Raw genomic sequence first — 16,821 nt, 5'->3', positions numbered from 1 at the left:
ATCGCTTCTCGGCCTTTTGGCTAAGATCAAGTGTAGTATCTGTTCTTATCAGTTTAATATCTGATACGTCCCCTATCTGGGGACCATATATTAAATGGATTTTTGAGAACGGGGGGCCGATTTCGAAGCTTGCTTCCGTCGCCCTATGCATTGACCCGATATGGCAGTATCTTCGGGTACAGTGCACCACCCCCTTACAGGGTTAAAAAGAAAGATTCCTACTTTCATTGCTACCTGCTTGCTGGCTAGCCAGCTAGCCAGCCCTGTGGGCCTTGCTGCTGCTGCAGCCAAAAAACAAAAGGTGGTGCTGCTGCTGCTTCTGCTGCTTCTGCTTCTGCTTGTGTCTGGCCGCTGTTGGAGCGTCCAGGCACAGGACTTCTGCTGCTGCTGACTAAATGGCCTCCTTAATTGGATCATTTGAGTAGCCAGCACACCTGTGCAGGTAGGGCATGACATGATAGGCAGCTGCCTTGATAGCGGGTGGGTGCTGAATGTTCCTAATTGACAAAATAAGATTAATGCTTATGAAGAAATATAAAATCTCATCCCTTCCCCAATATCGCGCCACACCCCTACCCCTTAATTCCCTGGTTGAACTTGATGGACATATGTCTTTTTTCGACCGTACTAACTATGTAACTATGTAACATAACATGGGGGGGGGGGGGGGGTCTCCTGGCTGTTCACACAGGTGTGTCATTGCTGTACATTGACCATGCATTGCTTCTGTGGTATTGCAAAGGCAAAGACAAATGCTTCCAGCCATCCATTGCACTAATGGATTGGTCATCAGCTGGCTGTCTATGTCCCGCATCAATATAGACCAAAGTACAGAGGGTTAGGCTATGCTATTGTGCACCTACCTGATGCATCAGAAGGTGCGAGGCCCTTGCTAAATTCTGTGCACAGACTTTGAGATCTATACTTTAGACTGTATCTAAACCTGCTCCAACATGGACTGACATTCTGGCCTACTTTCAGCCGATGCGACTTGTCTGTCGCTGAACAGTCGCTTTTTATGTATTCAGCACCTATGTATAATGTTGTAAAAATGCTCTAGAAGCTAAAGTCGCAGAAATGTCACACATATTTGGCCTGCAACTTTCTGTGCGACAAATTCAGACAGGAAAAATCAGTATAAATCCTTAGAAAATTATCCCCCAGTGTCTCCATCTGCTGGCGGTATTGAATAAGCATTGCTGCACTGATGGGGTATGCATTAGACGAAAAAAAAGAAGAAAAAGAAGAATAATACGCCCAGAAAAGAGGCGAAAAGGAGAAAAACGTAAAAAAACGTGAAAAAAAAGTAAGAGGAAGAGAAGGGAAAAAAAGGTGGAAATGGGTTTAAAAGTGATTTCGGCGGAGAAATATATATATATATATATATATATATATATATATATATATATATACGCGCACACACACACATATATATAAACGTATTCTCCGTTGAGATATTGCAGCCGCTGCTGTGTCCAGGCCCAGGAGCCTTAGCACTGTGCTGTGATGTCACTCAATACCACTGACATCACTAGGTGTAAACAACATCTCTCCTTTGCTGTGTATGTGACTATGGAGCTGTTTGGTGATGTCGTCTATTATGGCCTTCATAGAAGCAACAGGAGATTGTTGCATCCATCTAGAACCCTCAGAACTACAGTGCTATGATGTCACTCACTTCCACAGGCCTTGCAGAGTGTAAACAACAACAACCCAGCTTTGTTGTGTATGTAACCATAGGGATTTGTGATGTCACCTAGAACCTTCACAGCAGCGACAGCTTTATGAGGAGCATCAGCACTGCTCTGCCTGAGCAGAACCATCACCGCCATAGGTTGTCAAATAACCCGGGTTTAACCCACACAGGTAAGTCCAATGGGGTGCAGGCATGTCCTCTATGCTTACAGCTTCCCGTGGGTGTTGGTTTGATACCGTTTGGGGACAGCCAAGGAGGCATCTGCAGGCAACAAAGGTAGGTGTGTGCTTGTGTGTGTGTTTCCTATGCAGATCCTAAGCCCAGTGTCACATGCAAGTAGGAGGAGTAAGAAGGGTTCCTGGCAAATCCGGGTTATGGATTGCATTTAAAAAGGCCCCGTGGGAGTGCAATGGGCCCCTGTCTTGCTGCTTAGCAATAATGGTATGGGTTTAGGTTCTGCTGTGTGTACTGGTGGTTGACTGCCCCCCAGCCCAGAGTGTGCATGGAAAATTGTCTGGCAGCCTCCCTGACAGCAAGCAGTGATAGTGCCCATGAAGGGCACCTTGTTGGGCCCGCCCCTTTCACGGTTATCGCTTCTCGGCCTTTTGGCTAAGATCAAGTGTAGTATCTGTTCTTATCAGTTTAATATCTGATACGTCCCCTATCTGGGGACCATATATTAAATGGATTTTTGAGAACGGGGGCCGATTTCGAAGCTTGCTTCCGTCGCCCTATGCATTGACCCGATATGGCAGTATCTTCGGGTACAGTGCACCACCCCCTTACAGGGTTAAAAAGAAAGATTCCTACTTTCATTGCTACCTGCTTGCTGGCTAGCCAGCTAGCCAGCCCTGTGGGCCTTGCTGCTGCTGCAGCCAAAAAACAAAAGGTGGTGCTGCTGCTGCTTCTGCTGCTTCTGCTTCTGCTTGTGTCTGGCCGCTGTTGGAGCGTCCAGGCACAGGACTTCTGCTGCTGCTGACTAAATGGCCTCCTTAATTGGATCATTTGAGTAGCCAGCACACCTGTGCAGGTAGGGCATGACATGATAGGCAGCTGCCTTGATAGCGGGTGGGTGCTGAATGTTCCTAATTGACAAAATAAGATTAATGCTTATGAAGAAATATAAAATCTCATCCCTTCCCCAATATCGCGCCACACCCCTACCCCTTAATTCCCTGGTTGAACTTGATGGACATATGTCTTTTTTCGACCGTACTAACTATGTAACTATGTAACATAACATGGGGGGGGGGGGGGGGGGGTCTCCTGGCTGTTCACACAGGTGTGTCATTGCTGTACATTGACCATGCATTGCTTCTGTGGTATTGCAAAGGCAAAGACAAATGCTTCCAGCCATCCATTGCACTAATGGATTGGTCATCAGCTGGCTGTCTATGTCCCGCATCAATATAGACCAAAGTACAGAGGGTTAGGCTATGCTATTGTGCACCTACCTGATGCATCAGAAGGTGCGAGGCCCTTGCTAAATTCTGTGCACAGACTTTGAGATCTATACTTTAGACTGTATCTAAACCTGCTCCAACATGGACTGACATTCTGGCCTACTTTCAGCCGATGCGACTTGTCTGTCGCTGAACAGTCGCTTTTTATGTATTCAGCACCTATGTATAATGTTGTAAAAATGCTCTAGAAGCTAAAGTCGCAGAAATGTCACACATATTTGGCCTGCAACTTTCTGTGCGACAAATTCAGACAGGAAAAATCAGTATAAATCCTTAGAAAATTATCCCCCAGTGTCTCCATCTGCTGGCGGTATTGAATAAGCATTGCTGCACTGATGGGGTATGCATTAGACGAAAAAAAAGAAGAAAAAGAAGAATAATACGCCCAGAAAAGAGGCGAAAAGGAGAAAAACGTAAAAAAACGTGAAAAAAAAGTAAGAGGAAGAGAAGGGAAAAAAAGGTGGAAATGGGTTTAAAAGTGATTTCGGCGGAGAAATATATATATATATATATATATATATATATATATATATATATATACGCGCACACACACACATATATATAAACGTATTCTCCGTTGAGATATTGCAGCCGCTGCTGTGTCCAGGCCCAGGAGCCTTAGCACTGTGCTGTGATGTCACTCAATACCACTGACATCACTAGGTGTAAACAACATCTCTCCTTTGCTGTGTATGTGACTATGGAGCTGTTTGGTGATGTCGTCTATTATGGCCTTCATAGAAGCAACAGGAGATTGTTGCATCCATCTAGAACCCTCAGAACTACAGTGCTATGATGTCACTCACTTCCACAGGCCTTGCAGAGTGTAAACAACAACAACCCAGCTTTGTTGTGTATGTAACCATAGGGATTTGTGATGTCACCTAGAACCTTCACAGCAGCGACAGCTTTATGAGGAGCATCAGCACTGCTCTGCCTGAGCAGAACCATCACCGCCATAGGTTGTCAAATAACCCGGGTTTAACCCACACAGGTAAGTCCAATGGGGTGCAGGCATGTCCTCTATGCTTACAGCTTCCCGTGGGTGTTGGTTTGATACCGTTTGGGGACAGCCAAGGAGGCATCTGCAGGCAACAAAGGTAGGTGTGTGCTTGTGTGTGTGTTTCCTATGCAGATCCTAAGCCCAGTGTCACATGCAAGTAGGAGGAGTAAGAAGGGTTCCTGGCAAATCCGGGTTATGGATTGCATTTAAAAAGGCCCCGTGGGAGTGCAATGGGCCCCTGTCTTGCTGCTTAGCAATAATGGTATGGGTTTAGGTTCTGCTGTGTGTACTGGTGGTTGACTGCCCCCCAGCCCAGAGTGTGCATGGAAAATTGTCTGGCAGCCTCCCTGACAGCAAGCAGTGATAGTGCCCATGAAGGGCACCTTGTTGGGCCCGCCCCTTTCACGGTTATCGCTTCTCGGCCTTTTGGCTAAGATCAAGTGTAGTATCTGTTCTTATCAGTTTAATATCTGATACGTCCCCTATCTGGGGACCATATATTAAATGGATTTTTGAGAACGGGGGCCGATTTCGAAGCTTGCTTCCGTCGCCCTATGCATTGACCCGATATGGCAGTATCTTCGGGTACAGTGCACCACCCCCTTACAGGGTTAAAAAGAAAGATTCCTACTTTCATTGCTACCTGCTTGCTGGCTAGCCAGCTAGCCAGCCCTGTGGGCCTTGCTGCTGCTGCAGCCAAAAAACAAAAGGTGGTGCTGCTGCTGCTGCTTCTGCTTCTGCTTGTGTCTGGCCGCTGTTGGAGCGTCCAGGCACAGGACTTCTGCTGCTGCTGACTAAATGGCCTCCTTAATTGGATCATTTGAGTAGCCAGCACACCTGTGCAGGTAGGGCATGACATGATAGGCAGCTGCCTTGATAGCGGGTGGGTGCTGAATGTTCCTAATTGACAAAATAAGATTAATGCTTATGAAGAAATATAAAATCTCATCCCTTCCCCAATATCGCGCCACACCCCTACCCCTTAATTCCCTGGTTGAACTTGATGGACATATGTCTTTTTTCGACCGTACTAACTATGTAACTATGTAACATAACATGGGGGGAGGGGGGGGTCTCCTGGCTGTTCACACAGGTGTGTCATTGCTGTACATTGACCATGCATTGCTTCTGTGGTATTGCAAAGGCAAAGACAAATGCTTCCAGCCATCCATTGCACTAATGGATTGGTCATCAGCTGGCTGTCTATGTCCCGCATCAATATAGACCAAAGTACAGAGGGTTGGGCTATGCTATTGTGCACCTACCTGATGCATCAGAAGGTGCGAGGCCCTTGCTAAATTCTGTGCACAGACTTTGAGATCTATACTTTAGACTGTATCTAAACCTGCTCCAACATGGACTGACATTCTGGCCTACTTTCAGCCGATGCGACTTGTCTGCCGCTGAACAGTCGCTTTTTATGTATTCAGCACCTATGTATAATGTTGTAAAAATGCTCTAGAAGCTAAAGTCGCAGAAATGTCACACATATTTGGCCTGCAACTTTCTGTGCGACAAATTCAGACAGGAAAAATCAGTATAAATCCTTAGAAAATTATCCCCCAGTGTCTCCATCTGCTGGCGGTATTGAATAAGCATTGCTGCACTGATGGGGTATGCATTAGACGAAAAAAAAGAAGAAAAAGAAGAATAATACGCCCAGAAAAGAGGCGAAAAGGAGAAAAACGTAAAAAAACGTGAAAAAAAAGTAAGAGGAAGAGAAGGGAAAAAAAGGTGGAAATGGGTTTAAAAGTGATTTCGGCGGAGAAATATATATATATATATATATATATATATATACGCGCACACACACACATATATATAAACGTATTCTCCGTTGAGATATTGCAGCCGCTGCTGTGTCCAGGCCCAGGAGCCTTAGCACTGTGCTGTGATGTCACTCAATACCACTGACATCACTAGGTGTAAACAACATCTCTCCTTTGCTGTGTATGTGACTATGGAGCTGTTTGGTGATGTCGTCTATTATGGCCTTCATAGAAGCAACAGGAGATTGTTGCATCCATCTAGAACCCTCAGAACTACAGTGCTATGATGTCACTCACTTCCACAGGCCTTGCAGAGTGTAAACAACAACAACCCAGCTTTGTTGTGTATGTAACCATAGGGATTTGTGATGTCACCTAGAACCTTCACAGCAGCGACAGCTTTATGAGGAGCATCAGCACTGCTCTGCCTGAGCAGAACCATCACCGCCATAGGTTGTCAAATAACCCGGGTTTAACCCACACAGGTAAGTCCAATTGGGTGCAGGCATGTCCTCTATGCTTACAGCTTCCCGTGGGTGTTGGTTTGATACCGTTTGGGGACAGCCAAGGAGGCATCTGCAGGCAACAAAGGTAGGTGTGTGCTTGTGTGTGTGTTTCCTATGCAGATCCTAAGCCCAGTGTCACATGCAAGTAGGAGGAGTAAGAAGGGTTCCTGGCAAATCCGGGTTATGGATTGCATTTAAAAAGGCCCCGTGGGAGTGCAATGGGCCCCTGTCTTGCTGCTTAGCAATAATGGTATGGGTTTAGGTTCTGCTGTGTGTACTGGTGGTTGACTGCCCCCCAGCCCAGAGTGTGCATGGAAAATTGTCTGGCAGCCTCCCTGACAGCAAGCAGTGATAGTGCCCATGAAGGGCACCTTGTTGGGCCCGCCCCTTTCACGGTTATCGCTTCTCGGCCTTTTGGCTAAGATCAAGTGTAGTATCTGTTCTTATCAGTTTAATATCTGATACGTCCCCTATCTGGGGACCATATATTAAATGGATTTTTGAGAAAGGGGGCCGATTTCGAAGCTTGCTTCCGTCGCCCTATGCATTGACCCGATATGGCAGTATCTTCGGGTACAGTGCACCACCCCCTTACAGGGTTAAAAAGAAAGATTCCTACTTTCATTGCTACCTGCTTGCTGGCTAGCCAGCTAGCCAGCCCTGTGGGCCTTGCTGCTGCTGCAGCCAAAAAACAAAAGGTGGTGCTGCTGCTGCTTCTGCTGCTTCTGCTTCTGCTTGTGTCTGGCCGCTGTTGGAGCGTCCAGGCACAGGACTTCTGCTGCTGCTGACTAAATGGCCTCCTTAATTGGATCATTTGAGTAGCCAGCACACCTGTGCAGGTAGGGCATGACATGATAGGCAGCTGCCTTGATAGCGGGTGGGTGCTGAATGTTCCTAATTGACAAAATAAGATTAATGCTTATGAAGAAATATAAAATCTCATCCCTTCCCCAATATCGCGCCACACCCCTACCCCTTAATTCCCTGGTTGAACTTGATGGACATATGTCTTTTTTCGACCGTACTAACTATGTAACTATGTAACATAACATGGGGGGGGGGGGGGGGTCTCCTGGCTGTTCACACAGGTGTGTCATTGCTGTACATTGACCATGCATTGCTTCTGTGGTATTGCAAAGGCAAAGACAAATGCTTCCAGCCATCCATTGCACTAATGGATTGGTCATCAGCTGGCTGTCTATGTCCCGCATCAATATAGACCAAAGTACAGAGGGTTAGGCTATGCTATTGTGCACCTACCTGATGCATCAGAAGGTGCGAGGCCCTTGCTAAATTCTGTGCACAGACTTTGAGATCTATACTTTAGACTGTATCTAAACCTGCTCCAACATGGACTGACATTCTGGCCTACTTTCAGCCGATGCGACTTGTCTGTCGCTGAACAGTCGCTTTTTATGTATTCAGCACCTATGTATAATGTTGTAAAAATGCTCTAGAAGCTAAAGTCGCAGAAATGTCACACATATTTGGCCTGCAACTTTCTGTGCGACAAATTCAGACAGGAAAAATCAGTATAAATCCTTAGAAAATTATCCCCCAGTGTCTCCATCTGCTGGCGGTATTGAATAAGCATTGCTGCACTGATGGGGTATGCATTAGACGAAAAAAAAGAAGAAAAAGAAGAATAATACGCCCAGAAAAGAGGCGAAAAGGAGAAAAACGTAAAAAAACGTGAAAAAAAAGTAAGAGGAAGAGAAGGGAAAAAAAGGTGGAAATGGGTTTAAAAGTGATTTCGGCGGAGAAATATATATATATATATATATATATATATATATATATATATATACGCGCACACACACACATATATATAAACGTATTCTCCGTTGAGATATTGCAGCCGCTGCTGTGTCCAGGCCCAGGAGCCTTAGCACTGTGCTGTGATGTCACTCAATACCACTGACATCACTAGGTGTAAACAACATCTCTCCTTTGCTGTGTATGTTACTATGGAGCTGTTTGGTGATGTCGTCTATTATGGCCTTCATAGAAGCAACAGGAGATTGTTGCATCCATCTAGAACCCTCAGAACTACAGTGCTATGATGTCACTCACTTCCACAGGCCTTGCAGAGTGTAAACAACAACAACCCAGCTTTGTTGTGTATGTAACCATAGGGATTTGTGATGTCACCTAGAACCTTCACAGCAGCGACAGCTTTATGAGGAGCATCAGCACTGCTCTGCCTGAGCAGAACCATCACCGCCATAGGTTGTCAAATAACCCGGGTTTAACCCACACAGGTAAGTCCAATTGGGTGCAGGCATGTCCTCTATGCTTACAGCTTCCCGTGGGTGTTGGTTTGATACCGTTTGGGGACAGCCAAGGAGGCATCTGCAGGCAACAAAGGTAGGTGTGTGCTTGTGTGTGTGTTTCCTATGCAGATCCTAAGCCCAGTGTCACATGCAAGTAGGAGGAGTAAGAAGGGTTCCTGGCAAATCCGGGTTATGGATTGCATTTAAAAAGGCCCCGTGGGAGTGCAATGGGCCCCTGTCTTGCTGCTTAGCAATAATGGTATGGGTTTAGGTTCTGCTGTGTGTACTGGTGGTTGACTGCCCCCCAGCCCAGAGTGTGCATGGAAAATTGTCTGGCAGCCTCCCTGACAGCAAGCAGTGATAGTGCCCATGAAGGGCACCTTGTTGGGCCCGCCCCTTTCACGGTTATCGCTTCTCGGCCTTTTGGCTAAGATCAAGTGTAGTATCTGTTCTTATCAGTTTAATATCTGATACGTCCCCTATCTGGGGACCATATATTAAATGGATTTTTGAGAACGGGGGCCGATTTCGAAGCTTGCTTCCGTCGCCCTATGCATTGACCCGATATGGCAGTATCTTCGGGTACAGTGCACCACCCCCTTACAGGGTTAAAAAGAAAGATTCCTACTTTCATTGCTACCTGCTTGCTGGCTAGCCAGCTAGCCAGCCCTGTGGGCCTTGCTGCTGCTGCAGCCAAAAAACTAAAGGTGGTGCTGCTTCTGCTTGTGTCTGGCCGCTGTTGGAGCGTCCAGGCACAGGACTTCTGCTGCTGCTGACTAAATGGCCTCCTTAATTGGATCATTTGAGTAGCCAGCACACCTGTGCAGGTAGGGCATGACATGATAGGCAGCTGCCTTGATAGCGGGTGGGTGCTGAATGTTCCTAATTGACAAAATAAGATTAATGCTTATGAAGAAATATAAAATCTCATCCCTTCCCCAATATCGCGCCACACCCCTACCCCTTAATTCCCTGGTTGAACTTGATGGACATATGTCTTTTTTCGACCGTACTAACTATGTAACTATGTAACATAACATGGGGGGGGGGGGGGTCTCCTGGCTGTTCACACAGGTGTGTCATTGCTGTACATTGACCATGCATTGCTTCTGTGGTATTGCAAAGGCAAAGACAAATGCTTCCAGCCATCCATTGCACTAATGGATTGGTCATCAGCTGGCTGTCTATGTCCCGCATCAATATAGACCAAAGTACAGAGGGTTAGGCTATGCTATTGTGCACCTACCTGATGCATCAGAAGGTGCGAGGCCCTTGCTAAATTCTGTGCACAGACTTTGAGATCTATACTTTAGACTGTATCTAAACCTGCTCCAACATGGACTGACATTCTGGCCTACTTTCAGCCGATGCGACTTGTCTGTCGCTGAACAGTCGCTTTTTATGTATTCAGCACCTATGTATAATGTTGTAAAAATGCTCTAGAAGCTAAAGTCGCAGAAATGTCACACATATTTGGCCTGCAACTTTCTGTGCGACAAATTCAGACAGGAAAAATCAGTATAAATCCTTAGAAAATTATCCCCCAGTGTCTCCATCTGCTGGCGGTATTGAATAAGCATTGCTGCACTGATGGGGTATGCATTAGACGAAAAAAAAGAAGAAAAAGAAGAATAATACGCCCAGAAAAGAGGCGAAAAGGAGAAAAACGTAAAAAAACGTGAAAAAAAAGTAAGAGGAAGAGAAGGGAAAAAAAGGTGGAAATGGGTTTAAAAGTGATTTCGGCGGAGAAATATATATATATATATATATATATATATATATACGCGCACACACACACATATATATAAACGTATTCTCCGTTGAGATATTGCAGCCGCTGCTGTGTCCAGGCCCAGGAGCCTTAGCACTGTGCTGTGATGTCACTCAATACCACTGACATCACTAGGTGTAAACAACATCTCTCCTTTGCTGTGTATGTGACTATGGAGCTGTTTGGTGATGTCGTCTATTATGGCCTTCATAGAAGCAACAGGAGATTGTTGCATCCATCTAGAACCCTCAGAACTACAGTGCTATGATGTCACTCACTTCCACAGGCCTTGCAGAGTGTAAACAACAACAACCCAGCTTTGTTGTGTATGTAACCATAGGGATTTGTGATGTCACCTAGAACCTTCACAGCAGCGACAGCTTTATGAGGAGCATCAGCACTGCTCTGCCTGAGCAGAACCATCACCGCCATAGGTTGTCAAATAACCCGGGTTTAACCCACACAGGTAAGTCCAATGGGGTGCAGGCATGTCCTCTATGCTTACAGCTTCCCGTGGGTGTTGGTTTGATACCGTTTGGGGACAGCCAAGGAGGCATCTGCAGGCAACAAAGGTAGGTGTGTGCTTGTGTGTGTGTTTCCTATGCAGATCCTAAGCCCAGTGTCACATGCAAGTAGGAGGAGTAAGAAGGGTTCCTGGCAAATCCGGGTTATGGATTGCATTTAAAAAGGCCCCGTGGGAGTGCAATGGGCCCCTGTCTTGCTGCTTAGCAATAATGGTATGGGTTTAGGTTCTGCTGTGTGTACTGGTGGTTGACTGCCCCCCAGCCCAGAGTGTGCATGGAAAATTGTCTGGCAGCCTCCCTGACAGCAAGCAGTGATAGTGCCCATGAAGGGCACCTTGTTGGGCCCGCCCCTTTCACGGTTATCGCTTCTCGGCCTTTTGGCTAAGATCAAGTGTAGTATCTGTTCTTATCAGTTTAATATCTGATACGTCCCCTATCTGGGGACCATATATTAAATGGATTTTTGAGAACGGGGGCCGATTTCGAAGCTTGCTTCCGTCGCCCTATGCATTGACCCGATATGGCAGTATCTTCGGGTACAGTGCACCACCCCCTTACAGGGTTAAAAAGAAAGATTCCTACTTTCATTGCTACCTGCTTGCTGGCTAGCCAGCTAGCCAGCCCTGTGGGCCTTGCTGCTGCTGCAGCCAAAAAACAAAAGGTGGTGCTGCTGCTGCTGCTGCTTCTGCTGCTTCTGCTTCTGCTTGTGTCTGGCCGCTGTTGGAGCGTCCAGGCACAGGACTTCTGCTGCTGCTGACTAAATGGCCTCCTTAATTGGATCATTTGAGTAGCCAGCACACCTGTGCAGGTAGGGCATGACATGATAGGCAGCTGCCTTGATAGCGGGTGGGTGCTGAATGTTCCTAATTGACAAAATAAGATTAATGCTTATGAAGAAATATAAAATCTCATCCCTTCCCCAATATCGCGCCACACCCCTACCCCTTAATTCCCTGGTTGAACTTGATGGACATATGTCTTTTTTCGACCGTACTAACTATGTAACTATGTAACATAACATGGGGGGGGGGGGGGTCTCCTGGCTGTTCACACAGGTGTGTCATTGCTGTACATTGACCATGCATTGCTTCTGTGGTATTGCAAAGGCAAAGACAAATGCTTCCAGCCATCCATTGCACTAATGGATTGGTCATCAGCTGGCTGTCTATGTCCCGCATCAATATAGACCAAAGTACAGAGGGTTAGGCTATGCTATTGTGCACCTACCTGATGCATCAGAAGGTGCGAGGCCCTTGCTAAATTCTGTGCACAGACTTTGAGATCTATACTTTAGACTGTATCTAAACCTGCTCCAACATGGACTGACATTCTGGCCTACTTTCAGCCGATGCGACTTGTCTGTCGCTGAACAGTCGCTTTTTATGTATTCAGCACCTATGTATAATGTTGTAAAAATGCTCTAGAAGCTAAAGTCGCAGAAATGTCACACATATTTGGCCTGCAACTTTCTGTGCGACAAATTCAGACAGGAAAAATCAGTATAAATCCTTAGAAAATTATCCCCCAGTGTCTCCATCTGCTGGCGGTATTGAATAAGCATTGCTGCACTGATGGGGTATGCATTAGACGAAAAAAAAGAAGAAAAAGAAGAATAATACGCCCAGAAAAGAGGCGAAAAGGAGAAAAACGTAAAAAAACGTGAAAAAAAAGTAAGAGGAAGAGAAGGGAAAAAAAGGTGGAAATGGGTTTAAAAGTGATTTCGGCGGAGAAATATATATATATATATATATATATATATATATATATATATATATATACGCGCACACACACACATATATATAAACGTATTCTCCGTTGAGATATTGCAGCCGCTGCTGTGTCCAGGCCCAGGAGCCTTAGCACTGTGCTGTGATGTCACTCAATACCACTGACATCACTAGGTGTAAACAACATCTCTCCTTTGCTGTGTATGTGACTATGGAGCTGTTTGGTGATGTCGTCTATTATGGCCTTCATAGAAGCAACAGGAGATTGTTGCATCCATCTAGAACCCTCAGAACTACAGTGCTATGATGTCACTCACTTCCACAGGCCTTGCAGAGTGTAAACAACAACAACCCAGCTTTGTTGTGTATGTAACCATAGGGATTTGTGATGTCACCTAGAACCTTCACAGCAGCGACAGCTTTATGAGGAGCATCAGCACTGCTCTGCCTGAGCAGAACCATCACCGCCATAGGTTGTCAAATAACCCGGGTTTAACCCACACAGGTAAGTCCAATGGGGTGCAGGCATGTCCTCTATGCTTACAGCTTCCCGTGGGTGTTGGTTTGATACCGTTTGGGGACAGCCAAGGAGGCATCTGCAGGCAACAAAGGTAGGTGTGTGCTTGTGTGTGTGTTTCCTATGCAGATCCTAAGCCCAGTGTCACATGCAAGTAGGAGGAGTAAGAAGGGTTCCTGGCAAATCCGGGTTATGGATTGCATTTAAAAAGGCCCCGTGGGAGTGCAATGGGCCCCTGTCTTGCTGCTTAGCAATAATGGTATGGGTTTAGGTTCTGCTGTGTGTACTGGTGGTTGACTGCCCCCCAGCCCAGAGTGTGCATGGAAAATTGTCTGGCAGCCTCCCTGACAGCAAGCAGTGATAGTGCCCATGAAGGGCACCTTGTTGGGCCCGCCCCTTTCACGGTTATCGCTTCTCGGCCTTTTGGCTAAGATCAAGTGTAGTATCTGTTCTTATCAGTTTAATATCTGATACGTCCCCTATCTGGGGACCATATATTAAATGGATTTTTGAGAACGGGGGCCGATTTCGAAGCTTGCTTCCGTCGCCCTATGCATTGACCCGATATGGCAGTATCTTCGGGTACAGTGCACCACCCCCTTACAGGGTTAAAAAGAAAGATTCCTACTTTCATTGCTACCTGCTTGCTAGCTAGCCAGCCCTGTGGGCCTTGCTGCTGCTGCAGCCAAAAAACAAAAGGTGGTGCTGCTGCTGCTTCTGCTGCTTCTGCTTCTGCTTGTGTCTGGCCGCTGTTGGAGCGTCCAGGCACAGGACTTCTGCTGCTGCTGACTAAATGGCCTCCTTAATTGGATCATTTGAGTAGCCAGCACACCTGTGCAGGTAGGGCATGACATGATAGGCAGCTGCCTTGATAGCGGGTGGGTGCTGAATGTTCCTAATTGACAAAATAAGATTAATGCTTATGAAGAAATATAAAATCTCATCCCTTCCCCAATATCGCGCCACACCCCTACCCCTTAATTCCCTGGTTGAACTTGATGGACATATGTCTTTTTTCGACCGTACTAACTATGTAACTATGTAACATAACATGGGGGGGGGGGGGGGGTCTCCTGGCTGTTCACACAGGTGTGTCATTGCTGTACATTGACCATGCATTGCTTCTGTGGTATTGCAAAGGCAAAGACAAATGCTTCCAGCCATCCATTGCACTAATGGATTGGTCATCAGCTGGCTGTCTATGTCCCGCATCAATATAGACCAAAGTACAGAGGGTTAGGCTATGCTATTGTGTGCACCTACCTGATGCATCAGAAGGTGCGAGGCCCTTGCTAAATTCTGTGCACAGACTTTGAGATCTATACTTTAGACTGTATCTAAACCTGCTCCAACATGGACTGACATTCTGGCCTACTTTCAGCCGATGCGACTTGTCTGTCGCTGAACAGTCGCTTTTTATGTATTCAGCACCTATGTATAATGTTGTAAAAATGCTCTAGAAGCTAAAGTCGCAGAAATGTCACACATATTTGGCCTGCAACTTTCTGTGCGACAAATTCAGACAGGAAAAATCAGTATAAATCCTTAGAAAATTATCCCCCAGTGTCTCCATCTGCTGGCGGTATTGAATAAGCATTGCTGCACTGATGGGGTATGCATTAGACGAAAAAAAAGAAGAAAAAGAAGAATAATACGCCCAGAAAAGAGGCGAAAAGGAGAAAAACGTAAAAAAACGTGAAAAAAAAGTAAGAGGAAGAGAAGGGAAAAAAAGGTGGAAATGGGTTTAAAAGTGATTTCGGCGGAGAAATATATATATATATATATATATATATATATATATATATATATATACGCGCACACACACACATATATATAAACGTATTCTCCGTTGAGATATTGCAGCCGCTGCTGTGTCCAGGCCCAGGAGCCTTAGCACTGTGCTGTGATGTCACTCAATACCACTGACATCACTAGGTGTAAACAACATCTCTCCTTTGCTGTGTATGTGACTATGGAGCTGTTTGGTGATGTCGTCTATTATGGCCTTCATAGAAGCAACAGGAGATTGTTGCATCCATCTAGAACCCTCAGAACTACAGTGCTATGATGTCACTCACTTCCACAGGCCTTGCAGAGTGTAAACAACAACAACCCAGCTTTGTTGTGTATGTAACCATAGGGATTTGTGATGTCACCTAGAACCTTCACAGCAGCGACAGCTTTATGAGGAGCATCAGCACTGCTCTGCCTGAGCAGAACCATCACCGCCATAGGTTGTCAAATAACCCGGGTTTAACCCACACAGGTAAGTCCAATGGGGTGCAGGCATGTCCTCTATGCTTACAGCTTCCCGTGGGTGTTGGTTTGATACCGTTTGGGGACAGCCAAGGAGGCATCTGCAGGCAACAAAGGTAGGTGTGTGCTTGTGTGTGTGTTTCCTATGCAGATCCTAAGCCCAGTGTCACATGCAAGTAGGAGGAGTAAGAAGGGTTCCTGGCAAATCCGGGTTATGGATTGCATTTAAAAAGGCCCCGTGGGAGTGCAATGGGCCCCTGTCTTGCTGCTTAGCAATAATGGTATGGGTTTAGGTTCTGCTGTGTGTACTGGTGGTTGACTGCCCCCCAGCCCAGAGTGTGCATGGAAAATTGTCTGGCAGCCTCCCTGACAGCAAGCAGTGATAGTGCCCATGAAGGGCACCTTGTTGGGCCCACCCCTTTCACGGTTATCGCTTCTCGGCCTTTTGGCTAAGATCAAGTGTAGTATCTGTTCTTATCAGTTTAATATCTGATACGTCCCCTATCTGGGGACCATATATTAAATGGATTTTTGAGAACGGGGGCCGATTTCGAAGCTTGCTTCCGTCGCCCTATGCATTGACCCGATATGGCAGTATCTTCGGGTACAGTGCACCACCCCCTTACAGGGTTAAAAAGAAAGATTCCTACTTTCATTGCTACCTGCTTGCTGGCTAGCCAGCTAGCCAGCCCTGTGGGCCTTGCTGCTGCTGCAGCCAAAAAACAAAAGGTGGTGCTGCTGCTGCTTCTGCTGCTTCTGCTTCTGCTTGTGTCTGGCCGCTGTTGGAGCGTCCAGGCACAGGACTTCTGCTGCTGCTGACTAAATGGCCTCCTTAATTGGATCATTTGAGTAGCCAGCACACCTGTGCAGGTAGGGCATGACATGATAGGCAGCTGCCTTGATAGCGGGTGGGTGCTGAATGTTCCTAATTGACAAAATAAGATTAATGCTTATGAAGAAATATAAAATCTCATCCCTTCCCCAATATCGCGCCACACCCCTACCCCTTAATTCCCTGGTTGAACTTGATGGACATATGTCTTTTTTCGACCGTACTAACTATGTAACTATGTAACATAACATGGGGGGGGGGGGGGGGTCTCCTGGCTGTTCACACAGGTGTGTCATTGCTGTACATTGACCATGCATTGCTTCTGTGGTATTGCAAAGGCAAAGACAAATGCTTCCAGCCATCCATTGCACTAATGGATTGGTCATCAGCTGGCTGTCTATGTCCCGCATCAATATAGACCAAAGTACAGAGGGTTAGGCTATGCTATTGTGCACCTACCTGATGCATCAGAAGGTGCGAGGCC

At 46.2% G+C, this 16,821-nt stretch overlaps 8 non-coding genes across 8 annotated transcripts; all 8 read left to right on the top strand.

Annotated features, from left to right (window-relative positions):
• LOC130320630 (U2 spliceosomal RNA) lies at positions 1–192 on the top strand. The gene has a single exon (XR_008866500.1). It is a non-coding gene; the product is annotated as a U2 spliceosomal RNA (small nuclear RNA).
• Positions 193–2,285: 2,093 nt separating this feature from the next.
• LOC130320628 (U2 spliceosomal RNA) lies at positions 2,286–2,476 on the top strand. Its single transcript, XR_008866498.1, has one exon. It is a non-coding gene; the product is annotated as a U2 spliceosomal RNA (small nuclear RNA).
• A 2,096-nt stretch (positions 2,477–4,572) lies between these two features.
• On the top strand, positions 4,573–4,763 carry LOC130320627 (U2 spliceosomal RNA). The gene has a single exon (XR_008866497.1). It is a non-coding gene; the product is annotated as a U2 spliceosomal RNA (small nuclear RNA).
• A 2,072-nt stretch (positions 4,764–6,835) lies between these two features.
• On the top strand, positions 6,836–7,026 carry LOC130320619 (U2 spliceosomal RNA). Its single transcript, XR_008866490.1, has one exon. It is a non-coding gene; the product is annotated as a U2 spliceosomal RNA (small nuclear RNA).
• Positions 7,027–9,117: 2,091 nt separating this feature from the next.
• LOC130320626 (U2 spliceosomal RNA) lies at positions 9,118–9,308 on the top strand. Its single transcript, XR_008866496.1, has one exon. It is a non-coding gene; the product is annotated as a U2 spliceosomal RNA (small nuclear RNA).
• A 2,058-nt stretch (positions 9,309–11,366) lies between these two features.
• LOC130320625 (U2 spliceosomal RNA) lies at positions 11,367–11,557 on the top strand. The gene has a single exon (XR_008866495.1). It is a non-coding gene; the product is annotated as a U2 spliceosomal RNA (small nuclear RNA).
• Positions 11,558–13,656: 2,099 nt separating this feature from the next.
• LOC130320623 (U2 spliceosomal RNA) lies at positions 13,657–13,847 on the top strand. Its single transcript, XR_008866494.1, has one exon. It is a non-coding gene; the product is annotated as a U2 spliceosomal RNA (small nuclear RNA).
• Positions 13,848–15,934: 2,087 nt separating this feature from the next.
• Positions 15,935–16,125, top strand: LOC130320622 (U2 spliceosomal RNA). Its single transcript, XR_008866493.1, has one exon. It is a non-coding gene; the product is annotated as a U2 spliceosomal RNA (small nuclear RNA).
• Positions 16,126–16,821: the final 696 nt, after the last annotated feature.

Source organism: Hyla sarda, unplaced genomic scaffold, assembly GCF_029499605.1.
Source record: "Hyla sarda isolate aHylSar1 unplaced genomic scaffold, aHylSar1.hap1 scaffold_2205, whole genome shotgun sequence".
Classification (NCBI taxonomy): Eukaryota; Metazoa; Chordata; class Amphibia; order Anura; family Hylidae; genus Hyla; species Hyla sarda.
This window is presented reverse-complemented; position numbering and strand designations above follow the sequence as displayed.